The 11963-nt window shown below is 45.2% G+C and overlaps 1 pseudogene; it reads right to left on the reverse strand.

Moving 5' to 3' along the window:
* Positions 1-1306: 1306 nt before the first annotated feature.
* On the reverse strand, positions 1307-1841 carry LOC108294265 (annotated as a pseudogene).
* Positions 1842-11963: the final 10122 nt, after the last annotated feature.

The following is an 11963-nucleotide window of genomic DNA, read 5'->3' on the forward strand; positions in this document are numbered from 1 at the left end:
TCCCCAGAAGCAGATGCCAGTGCTATGCTTCCTGTGCCACCTGCAGAACTGTGAGCCAATTAAACCTCTTTTCTTTATAAATTACCCAGTCTCAGGTATTCCTTTATAGCAATGCAAGAATGGCCTCATACACTGACCGACATCCAAGTTAATGTCTGTAGCCGAATACCCTCACCTAATTCCAAACCCATATACCCAACCCCATATTGGACATAGCCTCCTGGATGTCTGGATGTCTGGAGGAACAAAATCAAACTCATGAGCTCCCTCCCATCTGCTCTTCCCAAAGTCTTCCATGTCTCAGTTAACAAAAGATCTATCCTTCTGGTGGTTGAGCCCTAAACCTGGGTTTCACTCTTGATTTCTCTCTCAGTCTCACCCTCCACCAAAATCAATGAGCAAATTGTGCTGGTTCTATGGTCAAACCATATCTGGAATGTGACTCCTTCTCAGCCCCTCCACTGCTGACTCCCTGGTTGGAGCTGCACCAAGCACCATCTGCTGTCTTATAACGTTATCTGTGTGTTTATTCGTTTGTCCCCCACAAATAGAATATAAGTTTCAAGACAGGACATTTTCTGTTTTGCTTATTCTTATATCATCTGCACCTGGAGCAGTGCTGACACATAGTAGGTGTTCAATAAATATTTGTTGGAAGCCGGGTTCAGTAGCTCACGCTTGTAATCCCAGCACTTTGGGAGGCTGTGGCAGGCAGTTCACTTGAGCTCAGGACTTTGAGATCAGCCTGGCCAACATGGTGAAACCCTGTCTCTACTAAAAATACAAACATTAGCTGGGTGTGGTGGTGCGTGCCTGTAATCCCAGCTACTCAGGAGGCTGAGGCAGGAGAATTGCTTGAGCCCTGGTGGTGGAGGTTGCAGTGAGGCAAGACTGCACCACTGCACTTCAACCTGGGAGACAGCGTGAGACAGTCTCAAACTAAATAACTAACTAAATAAATATTTGTTGGATGGGTACATATTTTAATAATCAGGTTTGTTTCTGTACTTTATTCTTTTTCACTGAATGATCTGACTGCCTTGCACCAATACCTCAATATTTTCTTTCTTTTTTTCTTTCCTTCCTTCCCTCCTTCCTTCTTTCCTTCCTTCCTTCCTTCCTTTCTTTCTTTTTCTCTTCCTTTCTTTCTTTTCCTTCCTTCCTTCCTTTTTCTCTTCCTTTCTTTTCCTTCCTTCCCTCCTTCCTTCCTTCCTTCCTTCCCTCCCTCCCTCCTTCCTTCCTTCCTTCCTTCCTTCCTTCCTTCCTTCCTTCCTTCCTTCCTTCCTTCCTTCTTTCCTTCCTTCCTGCTGTAAGTTTATTCAATGCAAAATAATCCTCTCCAATTTTACTGAGGTGGCTGACCACATCCACGACCAAATCCGCCTCTAAACTGGAATTCGTTTCTGACCCAGCCCCAGCCCTGGCTTTCTTGTCGGCACCAGGTGGCACAGCACTCCGTCTGTAGGTGTCTCTGTCGGCTTCCCCTCTGTGAGTCTTGCGGGTTGCTCACCCTCCAGACCTTTAGGTCGAGGCCTGCCAGTCTCTAGACTGCTGCGGCGTAAGGTGGCAGGCACAATCTCCAGGGGCAGATGAAGGTAATCACGGAGATACTGGACACCCTCATTAGTAAGGGACAAGTAGAAACATCTCCAGGCAAACTGTTCCTTCAGGCAGCCTCGGGACTTGAGAGCCTGCATGGCCTTCATGACGTGCAGGTTGGGCACATTCTTGTCTGCCAGCTCCGGGTGCTTGGACATGTGGACATCCTTCTTGGCCACCGTGACTCCCTCCTTAAAAAGGAGTTCATAAAGGGCAGTCTGGTTCTTCTTAGGCATCAACATCTCAGCGGCTGTAGGGTCCGGGGCCAAGGCTATTTATTTATTATTAGAGACAGGGTTCACTCCATTGACCAGGCTGTAATGCAGTGGCACAATCATGGTTCATTGCAGCCTTGACCTCCAGGTTGAAGCGATCCTCCCACCTCAGCCTCCCAAGTAGCTGGAACTGCAGGCACACACCACCATGCCCACCTAATTATTGTATGTTTTGAAGAGATGGAGTTTCACCATGTTGCCCAGGCTGGTCTCAAACTCCTGAGGTCAAGCAATCTGCCCACCGTAGCCTTGCAAAGTGTTGGCATTACAGGTGTGAGCTACCACGCCCAGCTTAGTTCCTTAGTTTTAAAATGTGTTTTGATATATGGTAGTTCATATATATAATGATTATTATTCTTTTTCAAAATTGACTTTGTTCTCCTCATGCATTTTCTAATACAGATGAATCTTAAGAGTAACTTTGTCAAGTTTTTCTAATTATCCTGTTGGTGTTTTGATTGGAATTACGTTCATAGACTTATAGATTGATTTGGGAAGAAATAACTTTACCCAATTGAGCTTTCCTATCCTAGAACATTGACTGTCTCTCCATTTTTTCAGGACTTTTATATCCTTCAATCCAGTTTTAGAGTTTCCTTTATTTGTACATTCCTTGCATTTCTGGGAAAAATTCTTTTGATCACAGTGTATTCTTTTCTTTTAATTTAGTAGTCAATTCACTATGCTAATGTGTGATTTTAAATCTTTGTGTGTCAGGATTATAAAAAGAGGCAGGAAGATTTTTATCTTTGTTAAATTGTGGAATAGTTTGTATTACACAGAGATTGTATCTTCCTTGAAAGCTTAGAGGAATTGGCCTCTAAGACTGCCTGGGCTTGCTGTCTTTTGAGGTCTAGATCTTTTACTCTCTTTACACACACACACACACACACACACACACACACACACACACACACACACAGTATTTTTTTTTAGCAGTTTTAGGTTCCCAGCCAAATTGAGTGGAAAGTACAGAAGGTTCCTGTCCCCTCACCATGCAATAACCTCCCCCATTATCAGCACTACAGCAGAGTGTTACATTTGTTACAATGGAACCTGCATTGACACATCATCACCCAGAGTCTGTAATTTACTTTGGGGTTCATTCTTGGTGTTGTACATTCTGTGGCTTTCAACAAATGTATAGTGCTATGGATTCACCATAATAGTAAACAGTAGTTTTGTGCAACGGAAAGCCAAACAGTGAAGCACCATGTTTCGGCAGTGATAGAGGTTTACTGTGAGTTAACTGGCAAGGAGACAGAAGGAAACACTCAAATCTATCTCCCCAAGCTGGGGCTTGGGGCAGGTTTTATCGTCAGAGTGTAATGAGGTGTGATCTAATTGGATCTTGCAGTGAAGTGATGCCAGGGGGTGTGCTGTCATTGGATCCTGCCACAGGGTGATGCCAGGGCTCCATCTGATTGGACCTTGGATCCTGCCATGTTGTTTCCGCTTCTTAATTCAGTCTCTTTTCCTCGGTCCAGCAGTCAAGTTCCATTCATGTTGCCTGCTTGGTTCATCTGGGCATGCTCCAGTTATGTGACCTGGGGGTTTATGTCAACTGAGAAACAACTCACAACTTTCTTACTTAAAGGTTGAACCAGATTTTATCTGGTTCAGTTACCATTTCACTGCTCTAAAAGTCTTTTGTGCTCTATCTTTTCATCCCTCCTCCTCCCTAACCCCAACTCCTGGCAACCACTGATGTTTGTGCTGTTTCCATAGTTTAGTCTTTTCCAGACACCATAGAGTTGGAATCGTACAGTATGCAGCCTTTTCAAATTGGCATTTAAAACTTAGTAATATGCATTGTAGTTTCTTCCATTATTTTTCAAAGTTTGATGGTTCATTTCTTTTTAGTGCTGAATAATAGTTCATTGTCAGATGTACCACAGTTTATTTATCCATTCACTTACTAAAGGGCATCTTGGTTGCTTCCAAGTTTTGGCAATTATGAATAAAGCTGCTATAAACATGCATGTGCAGGTTTTTGTGTGGACATAAGTTTTCAACTCATTTGGGTAAATACCAAGGAGTGTGATTACTGGAACATATGGTAAGAATACGTTTCGTTTTATGAGAAACTGTTAAACTGTCTTCCAAAGTGTCTGTACCACTGTATATTCCACCAGGAATGAATTAGGGTTCCTCTTTCTCCACAACCTTGCCAACATTTGATGTTGTCAGTGATTTTAAACATGCTAGCAGGTATGTATTGGTATCTGCTTGCTTTAATTTGTAATTCCCTAATGACATATGTTGACCATCTTTTCCTATGCTTATTCGCTGTCTGCATATTTTTGGTGAGGTGTCTGTTCAGATCTTTTGCCCATTTTTTAAAGAGATTGGGATTTCACTATATTGCCCAGACTGGACTCAAACTCCTAGGCTCAAGTGGTCCTCCCAACTTAGCCTCCTGCATAGCTGGGACTATAGGCTCACCCTACTGCACCTCCCTTCTTTTGTCCATCTTTAAATCTGATTGTTCATTTTTTTTTTATTGTAGAGTTTTAAGAGTTTTGTCGTATATGTTGGATAACAATCTTTTAGCAGATATATTTTTTTCTTTTTTTTTTTTTTTGCTAAGATTTTTTCTGGCCTATGGCTTATCTTCTTCTCTTGAATAATTTGTATTTCCCTGGAAAATAATTCCAATTCTTTTGGTGGAAGTGTTTTCTCACCTCCTCTAAACCTGCACCACTAATTCACCTTCTTGGGCATTTACCCACTCTCTATATTGCAGTATGCTGGACTTTCATTGGTTAAGTGCCTAGGTTAATTCCCTCTTGCCAAATGCATGCATAATTTCCTTTGAGAAGCTACCCTTCACCATGCTGTAACAACTTCAGGGTTTGGGTGGGATTCAAATACATCCAGGATCAGGATGGGCCCAGACTGGGTTATCCAATCAGTGCAACTCATTCCGCTGCTGAAGTCTGCAGGCACATAGTCCCTGTTGTTGGCAGCTACCTTGAGATAAGAGGAAATCAGCCTGAGGATAACATCAATAGAAAAGAGCAGAGCTGAGAGTATGGCAAACATAGTGAGCTGGAGCCTTGATCAAGCTATGCCTGAAGCCTGTATGATTCTGGAATTTTTGGTTTTTTGCCAGCCAATAAATCTCTTTTATTTTATTTTAATGTTTTGGTAACCAAGTAACTTTTTTTATTTCAAAAGTCTTAGACCTTCATAAAAGATACGAAGAACTCCTTCATAATCTATATTCAGATCTCCCAGTTGTTAACATTTCACTGCAGCGCTTCATTGTTCTCTCTCTCTCCCCACCCACGATAACGTAAAGATGTTTCCTTACATTAAAATGATTCCTCCCAATCAGGAAATTAACACTGATACAAATCTCCCACCCAATCCAGAAATCTCGTTCAGATTCCATCAACTCTCCCACAAATGTCTCTTGAGGGTGGGGATCGGGTCAGGATTCGTTTCTGAATCTCACATTGTATTTAGTTGTCCTGCCTTCTCAGTCTCCTTCCATCTGGAATAATTCCTCAGCCTTTCCCCATGTCCCTTGTCTGGAGGTTCTAGAGAACCGAGGTCATTCATTCCTTGGGCTGATCTCACCCCCAGGCCCTCCAGTGTTCACACATGCCCAGAGCCTGGCTGTCTGGTCTCACAGGGGCTACGGAGGTGATGCCGTGCCCTCTTAATGCATGCTTAGGGCCTCCCTGGAGCACTTTATGTCCTCCCATCCCACGCTGGGTGATGCTCACTTCCATCTTCTGGTCACACCAGTGCCTGACAGGTTTCTCCACAATGAAGTCATCATTTCTCCTCCATATTTGATTCGTATTTTGTAGGAAGGTAGTCGGATATTATGCCAATATTCTGTTCCTCATCCAACTTGTGCCTACCAGCCCTATGGCTCCGGCTAATACCAGTGACTGCTGCAATGGCTGCCAAATGTGAGTGTTTAATTCTGTTGGTCCTTCTACTTTGTTAGTTACCTTCTCTTATAAAGAAGACCTTACCTCCCATCGTGTTCATGTATATGTTTATTTGTATCAATGTGGACTCATGGATGCCCATTTTATTTGGTAGGTTGTACTTTGAAAGTTGTGCTCATTGCTCCTGGGGTGTCATTGCTACTCAATTCTCTCAGGGAACAAATGCATAAGGCAGTACCCACCTACGCATGTGTTTCTGACTGTGTCTATAGCTATCTGTGTCGATGTATTTAAAAACCCAAGAGTTCATCTGACCCTTCCAATTCCATTCCAAACCCTCAGTGTTCTTTCCAGCCTTCCCGAATTCCATGTTTCTAAATCCCTCTGCAACAATCAGAACGCTGGCTCCCATTCTCCTCAGCATATTTACTTATTTGCTTAATTGATTTGCTGTTTGCTTAGTTAACGCAACCTGTCATCTCTGCCCCAGGTGCTCAGAGCTCAGGGGGCGCTAAGGCTGAGTCAGCACCCCCCCCGCCCCCCACCAACCTCCTGCTCTGCTTTCTCAGGTGCAGATATCTCCATGCTTCTAGGGGAAGGAAGGGGATTTGGGAAAGAAGAGAATGATGTGAAGGGAGGCCTCCTTTTTATAAAGCAATTTTAGGATGGGCTTTCTGTTATAGCATAGCCCTTGTATCTGACACTATCGGGATTAGTAACTGGGATTTTCTTTTTTTCTTTTTTTTTTTTTTTTTTTTAGATGGAGTCTCGCACTGTCACCCAGGCTGTAGTGTAATGGCACGATCTCAGTTCACCACAATCTCCACCTTCTGGGTTCAAGCAATTCTCCTGCCTCAGCCTCCAGAAGAGTGGGGACTACAGGCATGCGCCACCACACCTAGCTAATTTCTTTGTATTTTTAGTAGAGGCGGGGTTTCACCATGTTGGCCAGGATGGTCTCGATCACCTGACCTCGTGATCTGCCCACCTCGGCCTCCCAAAATATTGAAATTACAGGTGTGCGCCACCACGCCCAGCCTGGGACATTTTTTAAAATCTGACTCAAGTAGGGATTCATAAAGCATGGTTTGAAAGCCATGCACATGTGTGTATTCTTTAAATCTCTTATTTAACTTTCAAAATACAAATGTACCTTTATTTCTTAATATTCTGAAGGAGAGCTAAGGCCTTTCCTTGGATGTGGGTCTGTTGTGAAGTTTTATGTCATCTTTCATGCACAGATCACACTTATTGGACATTGTGTACAACTTCCAGCTATGTTTCCTTAACATGATCGTTAAAGATGTTTACAAATTCTCTGAATGCAAAGTTACTCTAGATTTGTACAATGCTTCCCAGCCCAACCCTATACAGCTCTCTTGCCCAGACTTAATTTAATGGGAATGGTTTTAGTGACTTGTGTTTATTGAGTATTTCCAGAGCAATCTAATTTTCATAGAAATAACACTTACTTGCCACACTCTGATTTCATTGACCTAAACACTAATTAATTAAATCATATACTTGCAATAATAAATACGATTGGTCCAACCAGGTTTGGAGACATACAGCTCCTCAGGTAATTGGTAAACATAGAACTCAGTGGGTGGGAGCAGAAGGATGTGACATTCTAGAGCAGACTAGGACACTTTTTCCGTGAGAGTCACGTAGTACGTATTTTTGGCTTTTGTAGGCCCTATGGTGTTTATAACAACGACGTCACTCTCACGGTGGTGAGAAAGCAGTCATGGGCCATATGTAACTTCGTCCAAGAAAATCAAACTGGCCTGCGGGCTAACCAGGGCTGGGAGTTTGATGACGCCTGCTCTGGAGAGTGGCCTATCAGCTATGACAATTGGTGCATCCTGGGCATCCACTGTGTGTTTGGGGATGGAAATGGAGGACATTGGTTGGTTAAGTAGATTTCAGGCAAGATAATTTTTCCTGCCCTTCACCAGAAAGAATCCTAACTTAAACTGCCCAAATCACCTCCTTGAACTGCCCGTCTCGCAGACCTGCCTACACCCAAACTATAATCGACTCCTTGGTGTTTTCCCGAGGGCAATACATGTTTTATTTACATACATATATATTTTTTGAGACAGGGTCTTGCTCTGTTGCCCGGGTTGGAGTGCAATGGCATGATCTCAGCTCACTGCAACTTTTGCCTCCTAGGGTCAAGCGATTCTCCTGCCTCGGCCTCCCAAGTAGCTGGGATTACAGGCATGCAGCACCATACATGGCTAATTTTTGTATTTTTAGTAGAGACAGCGGTTTGCCTGTTGGCCAGGCTGGTCTTGAACTCCTGACCTCAGGTGACCCTGCCTTGGCCTCCCAAAGTGCTAGGATTACAGGCATGAGCCACTGCGTCTGGGCCTCTTTTATTTATATATTTTTAAATCTTTTATGATAGAACATTTCAAAGATATAGAAAAGTAGAGAGAATAGTAAATGAACCCGATGTAGCCATGCCTCAGCTGAAACAGTTACTAATACATGGCTGATTTTCATCTGTAGGCACAGGGGAGCCTCTTTTGCTATCCTAGAAGTCCCCTGCTGGCTATGGAAGCATTGTCCTGCGAGGGCAGCCAGCAGAGACACACTTGAGAGTCCTTCACCAACAGGGTAAGGGGCCTGAGAGCCTGGCAGCTAAGAGTGGCTGAGCCGCCAGGTTCTCAGGGTCTAATGAGCTATTGCATTTCTCCTCTTTGAGATGGGGTGCTATTTGTCTTTCAAGGACTCTCTCGCTAAGAGGATTGATATGGTTTGACTCTGTGTCCCCACCCAAATCTCATCTTGAATTGTAATCCCCGTGTGTCGAGGGAGGGAGGTGATTGGATCATGGGGCTGGTTTCTCCGCTGCTGTTCTGTGATAGATCTGATAGTATTTCAAGAGATCTGATGGTTTTATGAGGCAATTTTCTCTGCGTTTGCTCACTTCTGTCTTCTGCTGCCTTGTGAAGAAGGCGTCTGCTTCCCCTTCCACCATGATTGTAAGTTTCCTCAGGCCTCCCAGCCTTGTGGAACTGTGAGTCAATTAAACCTCCTTTGTTTATAAATTACCCAGTGTCTTGTATTTATTTCTTTATAGCAGTGTGAAAACGGACTCATACAAGGATCAAAAGCGAAACTTTTCCAAGTGGATACTTGAAACCATCAACCACCTTTGCCTTCACAAAATTCTTTCCTGCCTTCATTCTTTTTACTCTCTGCAAATATAAAAGCTCAAGTGGGGCCAGGCACTGTGGCTGATGCCTGTAATCCCAGCACTTTGGGAGGCTGAGGTGGGCGGATCACTGTGTCAGGAGTTTGAGACCAGCCTGGCCAGCACGGTGAAACCCCAACTCTTCTAAAAATACAAAAATTAGCCGATCATTGTGGCACATGCCTGTAGCCCCAGCTACTTGGGAGGCTGAGGCAGGAGAATTGCTTGAACCCAGGAGGCGGAGGTTGCAGTGAGCCCGTGATTGCGCCACTGCACTCCAGGCTGGGTGACAGAGCGAGACTCCATCTTGGAAAAAAAAAAAAAAGAAAGAAAAAAGCCCAAGTGTGCAACCTGGCCTTTCAAGCAAAGATTTCTGAAGAGACCAGACAGTGCAGTGGTCAAGAGAGGGCCCTTAGAGTCAGACTATCTGAGTCTAAGTCCCAGCTCTGCCACTGGCCAACTGAGGAGAAATCGCATAACCTCTCTTTGCCTCCATTTCCTCATCTGCCTCAGGGATTTTTGAGAGGATAAAAGAAGTTAGATAATACATATGAGGCACCTGGACAGGCGCCAGCACATATTCAGCACTCAGTAACATCAAAATCAGAAAAAGATAGAGACACACCCTACCCACTGGCCACTGGTGGTAAAAGTGTTTACACTTGAGTGTGGACTATCCACTCTCTGCAGAGAGTGGGATACCACGGGGACGAGATCCGACCTTGGCCATGCTCTTAACCAGCTTGGGGACCATGGTTAGCCCCGGTGCCTTTCAGAGCCTTCCAGCTCCCATTGACAACATGAGGTGTTTTAACAGCCTGTCCCTTTTACCATTTTATATTACTTTAGTTGGAAATGGAATCGCTTTGCATCAAGGAGACGTTCCCACTCCATTGTGGGCCTCCTTAGGCCCTGGAGCTTATTTTTAATTAACCAACCATGACTTCAGGAATGCAAATGCTAACAGGTCAAGCACGGCAATGGGCAGCGGCTCTCCTCTGGGCCCCTGGCCTGCTGCTTCTCCTCCAGGCGCAGATCTCCACGACCAGCCACGGGCCTTCTCCAGCTGGCGGCCTCAAGGTGGCTGCCCCTGTGGTTCAGCAGACTGCTAGCTGGACAGTTCCCAGGCTCTTGCAGGGGGGCCTTGGAAAAGCCTCCAGCGGCTGATCGGGGAGCCGGCAAATCAGCCCCAAGACAGAGGCAGAGGGGAACATCCCAATCCTGGGAGCCAGCCCCCTTCACCTGGGTTTACCTCCCTCCCCTCAGACATGAGAACCCAAGGCCCCTAAAACGTGAGGCCCAGGGGCTCCAGAATCCTGAAGTTAGTCTGCAGCCCCCGGTCCTAAATAAACAAGGGCCCCTGGCTGAGCTCCTTTGTCTTTGGGTTGCTTGAGCTTAGCTCTTAAGCCCATGGAATAAAATGACGGTGCTAGCCACAGGGCAGGTGCTTGGCTGAATACATCCAAGAAGAAGGAGGATGATCAGATCCCAGGAATTACAAGAGCCATCACCGACCAGAAGCATGAGCCAGGAGGGTAATGACTGTGGGCTCCAGTTTCCTCCAGGGGTCTACATCTTGAAGGTCTGTGCCAACTCTCCCAGGATGAGTCTTATCTGCAGAAGGATGAGTCACAAAGACCAGAGCTTCTAAATGATGCATTTCTGCAGCCGGTTTGGCTTCAAGCTGAACCCCGGCCTTTCCCTCTCCCACACCCTTCCTTTCACATGCTCCTCCCCTGCGTCCTCGCCTGGCCCCCCACCCACCCATCCATCCACCCAGTGTGTTCCTGACATCCTCTCTGCTTCCTGCAGCTTTAAGGTCTTACACCGTGCGGTAGGAGGCGGTTAGGCCGAGCTTACTCCCAGGCTCTGTACATGCTCACGGGTTTCCCAGAGTGACCAGGAAGCATTTGAGGCCCATGGAACAGAGCTCTGTATTTCACCCCAGGCTCTGGCACTGAATGCGGGCAGGTTCAGCCGGTCCTCAGTGGCTCTACAGGATGTGGTTCATCAGGTGGCTCTCGAGGGTCAGTCCAGATGAACTGGGAGGATCTCCCCAGATAAAGGTCCAAGACAGTTTTTGTGCGCCTGGCTTGGGCACCCTTTAGAAACCACACATCCACCTGGAACCCCCTGAACTGGGTTCTCCCCACGCCTCCCGGGTTGTCGAACAGGTCATTCCAGCTAGCGGTCATCATCAGCCCACTCAGCACTCAGCTCTCCACCTCTCTCCCAAGGTCTTTGGCACAAAACCTGCATCATTCTCAGTTTCACCTTTACCCACTGCATTTTCCAACCAATCAGTATTAGCCCATCAAGCAAACAAACCACATTTGCGTTGGGCAAATGAATTGCTACCTGAGCACAGGGGTCCACCCTTCACCTCATTCTTTCTACCCCAAAGATGCAGTACCCAAGATCCACACGCACTTAGACTTGAATTCCATTGCGTGGCCTTGGGCTAGCTACATAAATCTTTCCAAGCCTCGGTTTCTTTATTTGTAAAATGGGACTAGTAATAATAATAATCCTATGGGGTTATCATAATAACCGCAAGAGGTAATGCATAGAGAGTAATTTGCACAGTGCTTGGCTCAATGTATTTGATGTATTATTATTTATATTCATTTGCTCCTTCTCTCATCCCCAACCCAGCAGTGAAGTAAACAGAACAGCTTAGATTATGCTTCTGGTAGCCTATATTTGTAGAATGATCTATTTCTTAAGTTACACATTAATTCAAGGTTTCATTAAGTAGCGCGATGCCTTGGGCAACAGATTACTTATAAATAGCAGAATATTTAGTGGCTCCTTAGTTTTGCAGTTAGACATTATTAATGGTCCATGACTTGGAATCAGGATGGAGTCGGAACACACCCCCCCACATGCATACACACAAAGCTCGCACTGAATGAGAGAGAAAGGTGCTCCCAACACTGCAAGTGAATCTTTTTTTTTTTTTTTTTTTTTTTTTTT

Source organism: Cebus imitator, unplaced genomic scaffold, assembly GCF_001604975.1.
Source record: "Cebus imitator isolate Cc_AM_T3 unplaced genomic scaffold, Cebus_imitator-1.0 Scaffold572, whole genome shotgun sequence".
Lineage (NCBI taxonomy): Eukaryota > Metazoa > Chordata > Mammalia > Primates > Cebidae > Cebus > Cebus imitator.